Consider the following 14670-nt stretch of genomic DNA (forward strand, 5'->3'; position numbering starts at 1 on the left):
CCAATTGATATCAACACACATCCTATATTAAATAATAAAACATAAACACTTTATATAAATAGTGAGTATTTCAAAACTACTATCTGCAAAAATCATACATGCACAACACACTGAGCTATTTCAGTATAACGTTTAAAAGGGACAGTATTTAATACAGGGTTATAGTAGGTTTAAGAAAGAGCTGAAGTTAATATTCCAATATAAAAGTAGTATTACTGAACTGCTTTCATGTAACGTTTAGCAGGGGCAGTATATAATACCAAATTAGTCGTGGGTTTTTAAGAAATGATTACAGTTAAATGCTTTAGCTAAAAAGTATTCACAAGTTAGTCACCATACATATAAAACAAAGAGGATAGAGAGAGAAATGTGAGATTTGAGAGACAGTCTTACTAAACTCTGTAGGTATTGCGTGATCACTTTCAGAATTTGTTTCCGAAGCATGTCTGGGTTTGGTCTGCATAAAGGTGGCACCCCTACTTACAGTGTGTGTGTCCGTATGTGTCGCCTACAGTTGTGTATATGCCTGCATGTCCACCAGGATATTTAAAGTAAACAAACAACATTACTCTGGTCAGCTGCAATTATACTAAAATGTCCGCTTTTTGGGGGGATTCTCCGTGAATAACCGTGCGAGCTTTACCGTTACAAGTGTATTTCATAGCGCAAGCGATTCTGAAGAGTTTTGTGTATACTTTTTTGTTACCTAAAATTACATATATTATTAATTATAAAAGCCAGTCAATCGAAATTGCTCAAGTGTACAGGTGGAAAATGTGGACGTGAAATGTGCCTACGGCTTGGAAGCCTATTAATAATAATAATAATAATAATAATAATAATAATAATAATAATAATAATAATAATAATAATAATAATAATCATAATAATAACAATAACAATAGGTAACTGATCACTTACTCATCACTAAATTTAACTTCACGCCATGGATTAGGGAGAAGTGGCTCTGGTCTTGGCTCTGGTCTCGGTGGTTCTGCAAAATAGGGAGAGATACATAAATACGCACAACTTTTTTTCTGTGGTAAAGATGAGGCTTTTAATATGATTTACCGCTTGATGGCGATCCTCCCATTGCAGCAGACGTTGAGATGAGGATATGTATTGTGGAAAGTGCTCTGAGGTTACAGAAGTAATGATGCTATTAAAGAAAAACAAACTATATATATGGTAGATGAGTTGACACCCCCTGATGAAAGGAAATCTAAATCCAGTCTATATTTGGTTAAATGGGAGGGGCATGATAAGATTCTTCTAATAAATGACTGTGTCTGAACAGACTGTTTGCCACATGTAGGATCTGATGCTGTGAACACACAATACATTGTCACCAGAATCCAGTATTTCCAGTTGCAGAGAGGAGTAAGAGAAGAAGGTAGGGCACACTTTATCTACTTATACTTATTAGGTGGTTTGGGTTGGTTGAAATTTGACAGATTGCATTAAAAAAAAAAAAAAAAAAAAAAAACGCTGATAAATTCAGACAAACTACTATTTTGGGATCATCTGATAGCATTTCCACTCAGGTTTTAAGATTTCAGAACTTAGTTGGACAGAAACGGCTTTGTTTTTGAAATGTTAAAGCATTAAGGAAATATTTAGCCTCTGTCAATTCTAGATTCTAGAGAACTTATTTCTGGTATATTTCTTGTTTTTACTAATGACAGAAACCCGCTGGTCAGGTCTTTTTTTGCATGTGTCTGGCTGCTGCTGCTGCTTATTATTATTATTATTATTATTATTATTATTATTATTATTATTATTATTATTATTATTATTAGTTTAGCATTCGAATGCGTGTGCAATACAATTCTTCATTGTTATTTTCACAGATGTGCAGTTGTTTTAAATTAATTATTTAGATTTCCTCAGCCAATCTGATCAGTCGATTAAATGGCACGTTATCAATCAAAATCATCCCATATCAATCTGCCAGTAGGTACCTACTAGCCTCCTACCCCCTACTCCTAAACCTAATATCTACAACTAACCTAATCTGAACCTCTAATCCTAACTGTGTTACTATTAAAGCCATTTGTACTATTATTTCGATACTCTAGCGGCTGCTACATCCCACGTCCATTAAAGCACTTCATCCGTACATTCTCTACCTGTTGGGAGGCTAGTAGGTACCTACTGGCCCATTCCTATGGGATGATGTTTGCTTGATAACGTCCCATTCAATCGACTGATCTCAATCAGATCGCCTGCTTTCCTTGACGCATTTGCGACTGTTCCTTAAAACATTTACCGAGTCAGCAACACAATCTAATCAGCTATAGGTCTACATTAATCGGTTTTTGCACTTAACGTTTTCTCCATAATGAATACAAATATTATTTAAATCTATCGTGTGTCCAAACTGGAGCATGTTTAAGACTTCAGAGCATTAAATCTATCGTGTGTCCAAACTGGAGCAAGTTTAGGACTTCAGAATTTACATTGTTTTGGATTGTATTAAATAAATTTAAAATGAAAAAGGAGGTTGCCGTTTTAGTTCTGCAAATTATATACATGCATGTGTTTAATAAAACCTGGCTAAACAGTACAGATAATCACATATGGGAGATAATGCCATCAGTTGTGATAAAAAACAAACAAACTCATTTTCATGTCAATAGCATATTGCTGAATTAAAAAAAAAAAAAAGATGATTCCGTTTAGCATAACGTTTTAGGGTAATGGTAATAGAAATATGCTATATCAAAAACTGGCTCGCACATGCCACCTTGTGATCTTTTTTGGTATCGCACAAGTAAATTCTACTCCCCCCCCCCCCCCCCCCCCCCCCCACAAGAGAAAATTAAAAGAAAATGATAGCCCCTCCTCTGTTTTGTTGTACCCGTGCCCCACACATGCACGTCTTTCACACGGAAACGCCAATGCTAGAGAAAGGTGCTTGATTTTACTGTTGGATTGTCTGCAGTTCATTTATTTAAAGTGCAGAAATATGTAGGTGGCAGAATGGCGAAAAAAGTCCCACTACACCCCTTTTTATTCCATACACTGGAGATATACAGTACACTGAATATAGACAGCAGAAAAAAGGGGGTGGGTTTGCCGAATTGAGGGCGGCAGTTTCTTTATTAAATACACAGTGCCGTTCCTAATGTCCGGTTTCGAGAAAGTGGAAAGTTGGCAAACCCACAGCTCACCAATTCATTAATGCAAAAATATATCAATGTAGGGAAATCCAAAAAAAAAAAAATATTATATATCATAAAATATAATTCTTTCAAACCCATTAGAAGTTTTCTGCCCCCGTTCCTAAGAAGATTCTGACGCTGGTACACTCCGGACCAAGTTCAAAATACATTATTATTATTATTATTATTATTATTATTATTATTATTATTAATTAGCTTAGCAGACTTACCGTGGTTGCAAAATATCAAAATACAGTTAAGTGCTAGTACACATGAGAGGTGGCCCTGGTCTCTATAACCAGACAGCTATTTACAGATTTAAAGAGAGAGTGTACATTTACAGCTCCCCACAACTCTATCTTTGGTTAGGTGAGTTTAGATAAAAGGGTAATTGGAAAGGGGCTCAGGAGGCTGAGAAATAAAGAATATATAAGTCTGTAGTATGCTTTTGCAGAATTCAGCATGCAGGGTTTCTACTGGATATTTATCCCATCTTGTGTAGTCTTGTTGACTGACTGGACCCCACACCTCACTTCCATGTAGTACAATGGGCTGGATAACACTGTCAAATATTTGTATCCAGAGTCTAACAGGTGTATTTATTTTATAAAGCCTCATTTTGATGGCATAAAAAGCTCTGCAGGCTTTTTCTTTTAATGCATTCACTGCCGGGTTAAAGCACCCTGATGCATTGATGGTCATGTCTAGGTTTGTATATTGTGTGGTGTGTTCTAGGGTGGACTGGTGTAGAGTGAAGGGGTACCTGCTTCCTTGAGATCTGGCCTTTTTTTGGAAGATCGTCATTTTGGTATTTTTCATGTTTAATGTCAGGGCCCAGGTCTGACAGTACTGCTCTAGCAGTGACAGGCTCTGCTGTAGCTCCTGCTCTGTGGGTGAAAGCAGGACCAGGTCATCTGCGTAGAACAGGAATTTAATTTCTGTGTCGTGTAGATCACCTTCTTCACATTATCACATTATTTCACATTATACAGATATCACATTATTTTACATACAATTACCCATTTATACAGTTGTGTTTTTACTGGAGCAATCTAGGTAAAGTACCTTGCTCAAGGGTACAACAGCAGTGTCCCCCACTGGGGATTGAACCCACAACCCTCCGGTCAAGAGTCCAGAGCCCTAACCACTACTCCACACTGCTGCCCATATATATATATATGATTTTCTTTATATATGTATTCTCTATATGCAGTGCGTTGATAGGCTTGTTGTACATTATCAGTACAGAACAGGTGTCCTTAGTTCATCAGCCTTGTGCAGATGAGGTTTAGGAGCTGCTCTTGATCTCCCTTAGCTCAGTGGGGGCAGAGCGGGCTGGAGAGCTACAGCATATCTGTGCTGGTTGCTGTGCCAGGCTGGGCTGAGCTGAGCTGGGCTGGGCTGGCCTGGGAGGTTGCAGTGTGGGCTGATGATGTCCAGCCTGTGTGTGGGGGTTTCCCTTGAGGGGTCACCCTGGCTCCTGCCTGTGCTGTGCCCTGCGCCTGTCCTTGCGGGGCAGGGCTGGCTGGGTCTCGGCTCAGGGTCTTGGCAAAGATCTTGACGCCCTGCTGATTCAGGTGCAACCTGTCGTAGATGTGCTCAGGGTGGGGTGGTGGGCCAGGTGGACTCTGGGGAGCTCTGTGCAGCCTCTAGAGATCTCTGCGTTGATGCCATTGAAGATGTGCTGGGGGGTGTCGTGTCTGGGCAGCAGGGTGGAGACGATGATTTTGGCGTCGGGGAAGCGCTGTACGGCTCTCTCTGCCACCCTTCTCACTGACCTGGCCACCCCTCCCACTGTGAGGCCAGGTCGATGAGGATGGTGCGGGGGCTCCCCAGGGTGGGTCTGGTCAGCAGCTGCAGGGCTCTCTGAGTTTGCACACCTGATCTTCATCACACCCTGTCCTGGGAGCAGCCGCCGCTCGTCTAGGTATTTCCTATTTGAATCAAAGAGAATGGCGGGACTGGGCTCTTTTGTATCCTGTGTGTTTAGTGGGGTCTGTGCTTCAGGGGCCATCTTGCTAACAATTGGCGTGAACTCTGTGTGTGTGTGTGTGTGTGTGTGGGGGGGGGGGGGGGGGGGGAGGTTGTGGGGGCAGTGTGTGTGTCAGTGTCAGTGTTTGTTTGTTCTGTGTCTGTCTGTTTGATAGTCTGTGTTTATTTTGGCCATAGCACCTTTTTTGTTTCTGTCAAGAGTTTTTGTTTTGTTCAGCCTTTTTATTTTGTAATAAACCGGAGCAACAGCGCATTCCCTTCATTTCACTCGCAGCGCTGTGTGTTTCCTCCTTGTACTGTTTTTTCTTTTTAGTTGTTTGTAAGCCAGGGTTTGTAGCATGTCTTTTTTGGCCTTGTTTCTTTTCGGTTCTGGGTCGTCACTATAACATTGTTGTTGCTGTTTTACCTTTTGGCTGTGGATTGTCATGGTAATGCAGGAATTCTGTACAGCCGGACGGCAGAACATTATGGCCGGGAGCACTTTTAATGGAAAAATAAACTTGCCTTGCCTTTCCATATATAATACGACAAATAATGTGTTGTCTTTCGTTGACTATATCTGGTTGCTTGTTTTTATGTTTTAAATTTTATTTTTCATTACTGTTTTTTATTATGGTAAATTACCATAGGCACTCTACAATTTGACTGGGGAAAGATAACGTAGGTTTATTGGAGTTCACAAAAAAAAACCCAGTAACCTTTTCACTTCCTATTTAGCTTAATTATTGAGCCGATTTCTTCATTTTAAATTGTTTTCTTTATGTTAAGTCTTCAGGGCGTTTTGTTAATACGTCTATTTTTGTTTTTCACTGTTCTACAATTTTTTTAATGTAACTGTTAATTTTAACCATTTTTTAACACAACAGTGCTCACACACATTTGATCACCATCATAAATGTTACATGAAACCGGTGTGTAATAATCCAGCACCTCTGCACTTAAGCATTTGTATGTCAGCTGACAAGTGTTCAGCTGATATCCCATCACGCCTTTCTTCTTAAAGGCGTACAGTCTCTGTATATGAACCTCCAATATCTCTCACAAGCACCTGGGTACATATTGTTACGATATCACAACAAAAGGAATATGCTTTTTTGTGCATATGTATAGCTATTACGAACTATATATCACCTTATAATACAACAAGAATGGACTGAATGATATACAATACCTGAAAATAATCTTAATATTTTTTTAATAAAGTAGCCTGGTGGAGGATTGCGTCGATCACCGGCTTATTTTGACCCCCTGCATTCATTGTCACTATTTTTGCTTCGAAAATAATTGGTTATTTTTTCAGCAGTATTTTTTTTAACGTTTTAGCCTCTCGAAGTGCTTAACACAGAAAACCTGCCCCTTCAACTCTTTGATTGGTTAAATGTTCTTTTTTCACCAAGCAACTGATCTAGTCTGCCAGAACAGAAGCGCAGTCAATCCGTATTGTTAAAAGCTCATTAGCATCTGCAAGACGGGCGGATCGGTTGTTAAAAGCTCATTAGCATATGCAAGACGGGCGGATCGGTTGTTAAAAGCTCATTAGCATCTGCAAGACGGGCGGATCGGTTGTTAAAAGCTCATTAGCATCTGCAAGACGGGCGGATCGGTTGTTAAAAGCTCATTAGCATCTGCAAGACGGGCGGATCGGTTGTTAAAAGCTCATTAGCATATGCAAGACGGGCGGGTCGGTTGTTAAAAGCTCATTAGCATATGCAAGACGGGCGGATCGGTTGTTAAAAGCTCATTAGCATCTGCAAGACGGGCGGATCGGTTGTTAAAAGCTCATTAGCATCTGCAAGACGGGCGGATCGGTTGTTAAAAGCTCATTAGCATATGCAAGACGGGCGGATCGGTTGTTAAAAGCTCATTAGCATATGCAAGACGGGCGGATCGGTTGTTAAAAGCTCATTAGCATATGCAAGACGGGCGGATCGGTTGTTAAAAGCTCATTAGCATATGCAGGACGGGCGGATCGGTTGTTAAAAGCTCATTAGCATATGCAGGACGGGCGGATCGGTTGTTAAAAGCTCATTAGCATATGCAGGACGGGCGGATCGGTTGTTAAAAGCTCATTAGCATATGCAAGACGGGCGGATCGGTTGTTAAAAGCTCATTAGCATCTGCAAGACGGGCGGATCGGTTGTTAAAAGCTCATTAGCATATGCAAGACGGGCGGATCGGTTGTTAAAAGCTCATTAGCATCTGCAAGACGGGCGGATCGGTTGTTAAAAGCTCATTAGCATCTGCAAGACGGGCGGATCGGTTGTTAAAAGCTCATTAGCATCTGCAAGACGGGCGGGTCGGTTGTTAAAAGCTCATTAGCATATGCAAGACGGGCGGATCGGTTGTTAAAAGCTCATTAGCATATGCAAGACGGGCGGATCGGTTGTTAAAAGCTCATTAGCATCTGCAAGACGGGCGGATCGGTTGTTAAAAGCTCATTAGCATCTGCAAGACGGGCGGATCGGTTGTTAAAAGCTCATTAGCATATGCAAGACGGGCGGATCGGTTGTTAAAAGCTCATTAGCATCTGCAAGACGGGCGGATCGGTTGTTAAAAGCTCATTAGCATCTGCAAGACGGGCAGATCGGTTGTTAAAAGCTCATTAGCATCTGCAAGACGGGCGGGTCGGTTGTTAAAAGCTCATTAGCATATGCAAGACGGGCGGATCGGTTGTTAAAAGCTCATTAGCATATGCAAGACGGGCGGATCGGTTGTTAAAAGCTCATTAGCATCTGCAAGACGGGCGGATCGGTTGTTAAAAGCTCATTAGCATCTGCAAGACGGGCGGGTCGGTTGTTAAAAGCTCATTAGCATATGCAAGACGGGCAGATCGGTTGTTAAAAGCTCATTAGCATCTGCAAGACGGGCGGATCGGTTGTTAAAAGCTCATTAGCATATCCAGGACGGGCGGATCGGTTGTTAAAAGCTCATTAGCATATCCAGGACGGTCGGATCGGTTGTTAAAAGCTCATTAGCATATCCAGGACGGTCGGATCGGTTGTTAAAAGCTCATTAGCATCTGCAAGACGGACGGATCGGTTGTTAAAAGCTCATTAGCATATGCAAGACGGGCGGATCGGTTGTTAAAAGCTCATTAGCATCTGCAAGACGGGCGGATCGGTTGTTAAAAGCTCATTAGCATATCCAGGACGGGCGGATCGGTTGTTAAAAGCTCATTAGCATATCCAGGACGGTCGGATCGGTTGTTAAAAGCTCATTAGCATATCCAGGACGGTCGGATCGGTTGTTAAAAGCTCATTAGCATATGCAAGACGGGCGGATCGGTTGTTAAAAGCTCATTAGCATCTGCAAGACGGGCGGATCGGTTGTTAAAAGCTCATTAGCATCTGCAAGACGGGCGGATCGGTTGTTAAAAGCTCATTAGCATCTGCAAGACGGGCGGATCGGTTGTTAAAAGCACATTAGCATCTGCAAGACGGGCGGATCGGTTGTTAAAAGCTCATTAGCATCTGCAAGACGGACGGATCGGTTGTTAAAAGCTCATTAGCATATGCAAGACGGGCGGATCGGTTGTTAAAAGCTCATTAGCATCTGCAAGACGGACGGATCGGTTGTTAAAAGCTCATTAGCATCTGCAAGACGGGCGGATCGGTTGTTAAAAGCTCATTAGCATATGCAAGACGGGCGGATCGGTTGTTAAAAGCTCATTAGCATCTGCAAGACGGGCGGATCGGTTGTTAAAAGCTCATTAGCATATGCAAGACGGGCGGATCGGTTGTTAAAAGCTCATTAGCATATCCAGGACGGTCGGATCGGTTGTTAAAAGCTCATTAGCATCTGCAAGACGGACGGATCGGTTGTTAAAAGCTCATTAGCATATGCAAGACGGGCGGATCGGTTGTTAAAAGCTCATTAGCATCTGCAAGACGGGCGGATCGGTTGTTAAAAGCTCATTAGCATATCCAGGACGGTCGGATCGGTTGTTAAAAGCTCATTAGCATATCCAGGACGGTCGGATCGGTTGTTAAAAGCTCATTAGCATCTGCAAGACGGACGGATCGGTTGTTAAAAGCTCATTAGCATATGCAAGACGGGCGGATCGGTTGTTAAAAGCTCATTAGCATCTGCAAGACGGACGGATCGGTTGTTAAAAGCTCATTAGCATCTGCAAGACGGGCGGATCGGTTGTTAAAAGCTCATTAGCATATGCAAGACGGGCGGATCGGTTGTTAAAAGCTCATTAGCATCTGCAAGACGGGCGGATCGGTTGTTAAAAGCTCATTAGCATATGCAAGACGGGCGGATCGGTTGTTAAAAGCTCATTAGCATATCCAGGACGGTCGGATCGGTTGTTAAAAGCTCATTAGCATCTGCAAGACGGACGGATCGGTTGTTAAAAGCTCATTAGCATATGCAAGACGGGCGGATCGGTTGTTAAAAGCTCATTAGCATCTGCAAGACGGGCGGATCGGTTGTTAAAAGCTCATTAGCATATCCAGGACGGTCGGATCGGTTGTTAAAAGCTCATTAGCATCTGCAAGACGGACGGATCGGTTGTTAAAAGCTCATTAGCATATGCAAGACGGGCGGATCGGTTGTTAAAAGCTCATTAGCATCTGCAAGACGGGCGGATCGGTTGTTAAAAGCTCATTAGCATATCCAGGACGGTCGGATCGGTTGTTAAAAGCTCATTAGCATCTGCAAGACGGGCGGATCGGTTGTTAAAAGCTCATTAGCATATCCAGGACGGTCGGATCGGTTGTTAAAAGCTCATTAGCATCTGCAAGACGGGCGGATCGGTTGTTAAAAGCACATTAGCATCTGCAAGACGGGCGGGTCGGTTGTTAAAAGCTCATTAGCATATGCAAGACGGGCGGATCGGTTGTTAAAAGCTCATTAGCATATGCAAGACGGGCGGGTCGGTTGTTAAAAGCTCATTAGCATATGCAAGACGGGCGGATCGGTTGTTAAAAGCTCATTAGCATCTGCAGGACGGGCGGATCGGTTGTTAAAAGCACATTAGCATATGCAAGACGGGCGGGTCGGTTGTTAAAAGCTCATTAGCATCTGCAAGACGGGCGGATCGGTTGTTAAAAGCTCATTAGCATATGCAAGACGGGCGGATCGGTTGTTAAAAGCTCATTAGCATCTGCAAGACGGGCGGATCGGTTGTTAAAAGCTCATTAGCATCTGCAAGACGGGCGGATCGGTTGTTAAAAGCTCATTAGCATCTGCAAGACGGGCGGATCGGTTGTTAAAAGCTCATTAGCATATCCAGGACGGGCGGATCGTTTTTTTTCAGCCGGGTGGCGACAGACGCTTTGCTGGGCGGCCAGCCCAGGTGAAAAGGCCTGGGGAGAACCCTGTAATGTTTCCACTGCTGTTCTAGCTTCAGCTGTGGGATGTGTAGCAGGGCATTGGAAAATGTGTGTATTTTGTGGGTGTTTAAACTGTGTTTTGGTGTTGGGGACAACCTACCTGTTGTGTTTGGTTGCGGGGAAAGGCAGCGTGTGATTGGCTGTGCCGATACCTAACCAGCAGGTGGGTGTGTCCCGGCAGAGTTGCGGTTAGTTTAAAAACAAGCCGCGGAGGTTCTTCTGGGCTGCTGAAAAGCCACAGGACTTGTGACAGTCTGCTGCGCTGCTCCAGAGGGATTGGAATCCCGCTGGTGAAATACAGGAACTGAAGACCGCTGACGGCTGGGTGTTTAACCAGGGTCAGGGTTGCAGTGTTTACAGAAGAAGAAACTGCAACCGCTGGTGAGCGAGTGTATATCTGGGGTCGGGTAAGAGCAGGGACTAGCTCCAGGATTTAATGCCCGCCTGTGTAGTGAGATCACAGCAGGACTCCTGTTTTAGGGAGCAGCGCTAGCTGTCTTCACGTCATCTTTTATTTGTAGTTTTTGTATTGTTTTATTTTTGCCTTCTGTACCGTGTGCTGTATGTCCTCTGTGTGCTAACATAGTTGGTAGCGTCACATAACTGTTATGTTCATGTATGTATGTATGTATGTATGTATGTATGTATGTATGTATGTATGTATGTATGTATGTATGTATGTATGTATGTATGTATGTATGTATGTATGTATGTATGTATGTATGTATGTATGTATGTATGTATGTATGTATGTTTGATTCAACACCAGCCCTCCGTCTCTCCCATTCATCCTGCAGCAGGATTTGATAGACTTGAGCACGGTGGTTCTGGTCAATGGGCTTTGGTTGATCCGGCGGTGTTTGATAGACTTGAGCACGGTGGTACTGCTGTAGCAATTGTTGGTCTTGCTCTGGTTCCCAATGTGTTATTGTACTTTCATTAACTGAGCTGCTTGTTTTTGGTGACTTACTGTTGGTGTGCAATTATCCTTTCCCTGTTTGTGCTTCATATAATACTCATGGCTTTGTTTTCTTTTGACTTTTAAGGTAAATGGCTGATAGTAGCAGTGTTTCAGACCCTTGGAAAATTTAAAGAAAATATCATAGTTAATATTATGAATATGTCCATATTGTTATTCAAAGTACTTTGTCATGTACAGTGCCTTGCGAAAGTATTCGGCCCCCTTGAACTTTGCGACCTTTTGCCACATTTCAGGCTTCAAACATAAAGATATGAAACTGTAATTTTTTGTGAAGAATCAACAACAAGTGGGACACAATCATGAAGTGGAACGAAATTTATTGGATATTTCAAACTTTTTTAACAAATAAAAAACTGAAAAATTGGGCGTGCAAAATTATTCAGCCCCTTTACTTTCAGTGCAGCAAACTCTCTCCAGAAGTTCAGTGAGGATCTCTGAATGATCCAATGTTGACCTAAATGACTAATGATGATAAATAGAATCCACCTGTGTGTAATCAAGTCTCCGTATAAATGCACCTGCACTGTGATAGTCTCAGAGGTCCGTTTAAAGCGCAGAGAGCATCATGAAGAACAAGGAACACACCAGGCAGGTCCGAGATACTGTTGTGGAGAAGTTTAAAGCCGGATTTGGATACAAAAAGATTTCCCAAGCTTTAAACATCCCAAGGAGCACTGTGCAAGCGATAATATTGAAATGGAAGGAGTATCAGACCACTGCAAATCTACCAAGACCTGGCCGTCCCTCTAAACTTTCAGCTCATACAAGGAGAAGACTGATCAGAGATGCAGCCAAGAGGCCCATGATCACTCTGGATGAACTGCAGAGATTTACAGCTGAGGTGGGAGACTCTGTCCATAGGACAACAATCAGTCGTATACTGCACAAATCTGGCCTTTATGGAAGAGTGGCAAGAAGAAAGCCATTTCTTAAAGATATCCATAAAAAGTGTTGTTTACAGTTTGCCACAAGCCACCTGGGAGACACACCAAACATGTGGAAGAAGGTGCTCTGGTCAGATGAAACCAAAATCGAACTTTTTGGCAACAATGCAAAACATTATGTTTGGCGTAAAAGCAACACAGCTCATCACCCTGAACACACCATCCCCACTGTCAAACATGGTGGTGGCAGCATCATGGTTTGGGCCTGCTTTTCTTCAGCAGGGACAGGGAAGATGGTTAAAATTGATGGGAAGATGGATGGAGCCAAATACAGGACCATTCTGGAAGAAAACCTGATGGAGTCTGCAAAAGACCTGAGACTGGGACGGAGATTTGTCTTCCAACAAGACAATGATCCAAAACATAAAGCAAAATCTACAATGGAATGGTTCACAAATAAACATATCCAGGTGTTAGAATGGCCAAGTCAAAGTCCAGACCTGAATCCAATCGAGAATCTGTGGAAAGAACTGAAAACTGCTGTTCACAAATGCTCTCCATCCAACCTCACTGAGCTCGAGCTGTTTTGCAAGGAGGAATGGGCAAAAATTTCAGTCTCTCGATGTGCAAAACTGATAGAGACATACCCCAAGCGACTTACAGCTGTAATCGCAGCAAAAGGTGGCGCTACAAAGTATTAACTTAAGGGGGCTGAATAATTTTGCACGCCCAATTTTTCAGTTTTTTATTTGTTAAAAAAGTTTGAAATATCCAATAAATTTCGTTCCACTTCATGATTGTGTCCCACTTGTTGTTGATTCTTCACAAAAAATTACAGTTTCATATCTTTATGTTTGAAGCCTGAAATGTGGCAAAAGGTCGCAAAGTTCAAGGGGGCCGAATACTTTCGCAAGGCACTGTATATGTATTGGCTGTTTTTTTTGTTTTGTTTTTTTAAATTTAGAATGTCCAATTATTTTACCCCATTTTTATCCCCAATTTGGAATTGCCAATTATGCAGCCCGGCTCACCGCTGCACCCCCACACTCCCGGGAGAGACGAAGACAAGCACATGCATCCTCCGAAATTGGTGCTGTCAAGCCGTCCTCTTTTTCGCACTGCAAGCCTACAGTGAAGCCATCAGACCCATCGCATTGGAGGATTACGCAGGTCTGAATGACAGTGCTGCAAGCCTGCAGACGCCCGGCCAGCCACAGAATGCACCAACCCCTTCTCCAGAATGCAGTAGAATATGATATTGTAATATCAGATTAGAATGGAGCACTGTAAATAGTGATAGTTATTTGTACTTGGTGTATTAGAGGGCTGATCCTCATGGTATTGGTGTGGAATTTAGAAATCTGAAATCTGTGAAGCCTTTGCACAAACCTTATGGGATTTGAACCCGGGACATGCAGAATCCAGTACAGAAGCGCTACCTTTTACTCCATTTACACCACGAGAACACAAAAGTTGCTCTTAAATGCAGCACCAAGTATCATGTGTGTTACTTGGTGCTGCAGTTTTTAACCAGTAACAGACTTTAAATTATTATGTGTTATCCCGAAAAGTTTTCATCTTATTTTGCTAACTAAGAGAACCCGGTACACAAAATAAACAAAACAGAAAATGCACGAGAGACAAAAACATTAATGAACAGGTTCAGCCTATGATGCAACCGCTGCACAGCCAACCTCTGCTCAGCCGGTCCCTTGTCGGTTATGTCACAGGCGCAGCCTGCAGTCACGCCCACAGGCGCACACACACACACACACACACACAGCAGCAGTGGGTCAGAGCTCCCCCATTACAACAAATACCCCCACCATTTACAGCCAGACCAGTGACACGTTGTAATATGTAGCAAATAAATAAATAAATAAATAAATAAATTAAAAACCTGATAATGTAAGTCAGGAATGAACCCTGACCGTGCAGATTCCAGTACATCTTATGTCACGAGAACTAACACAAAAGTTGCTCTCAAATGCAGCACCAAGTATCATGTGTGTTACTTGGTGCTGCAGTTTTTAACCAGTAACAATTAACAGACTTTTATAAATAATTATGATGTATTATCCTGATTACCCATATATTAAAAGTTTTTATCTGATTTTGCAAACTATCAGCTTCAGCCGTTCTTTTACATTACATTTTATTTGGCTGACGCTTTTATCCAAAGCGACTTAAAATTAGCATTTTTTACATACAACTTCTGATACCCAGTGTAACAGGGCGAGCAGCCCTGTACATTGTTTTGTTTATTTTATTTTAGAGCGGGGTCCCCCTCCGCCCCTGTGTTTATTTTG

The 14670-nt window shown here is 42.4% G+C and overlaps 1 protein-coding gene across 2 annotated transcripts in view; it reads left to right on the forward strand.

Annotated features, from left to right (window-relative positions):
• Nucleotides 1-1270: 1270 nt before the first annotated feature.
• Nucleotides 1271-14670, forward strand: part of LOC131706678 (interferon-induced protein 44-like) — a 66401-nt gene continuing 53001 nt past the window's right edge. Inside the window, exon 1 of one of the 2 annotated variants that reach the window (XM_059008243.1) lies at nucleotides 1271-1393. The gene's annotated coding sequence lies outside the window, so the exon portion shown is untranslated. The remainder of the gene's footprint in view (nucleotides 1394-14670) is intronic. The other variant, XM_059008242.1, reaches the window with a different exon arrangement.

Source organism: Acipenser ruthenus, chromosome 36 (assembly GCF_902713425.1).
Source record: "Acipenser ruthenus chromosome 36, fAciRut3.2 maternal haplotype, whole genome shotgun sequence".
NCBI lineage: Eukaryota > Metazoa > Chordata > Actinopteri > Acipenseriformes > Acipenseridae > Acipenser > Acipenser ruthenus.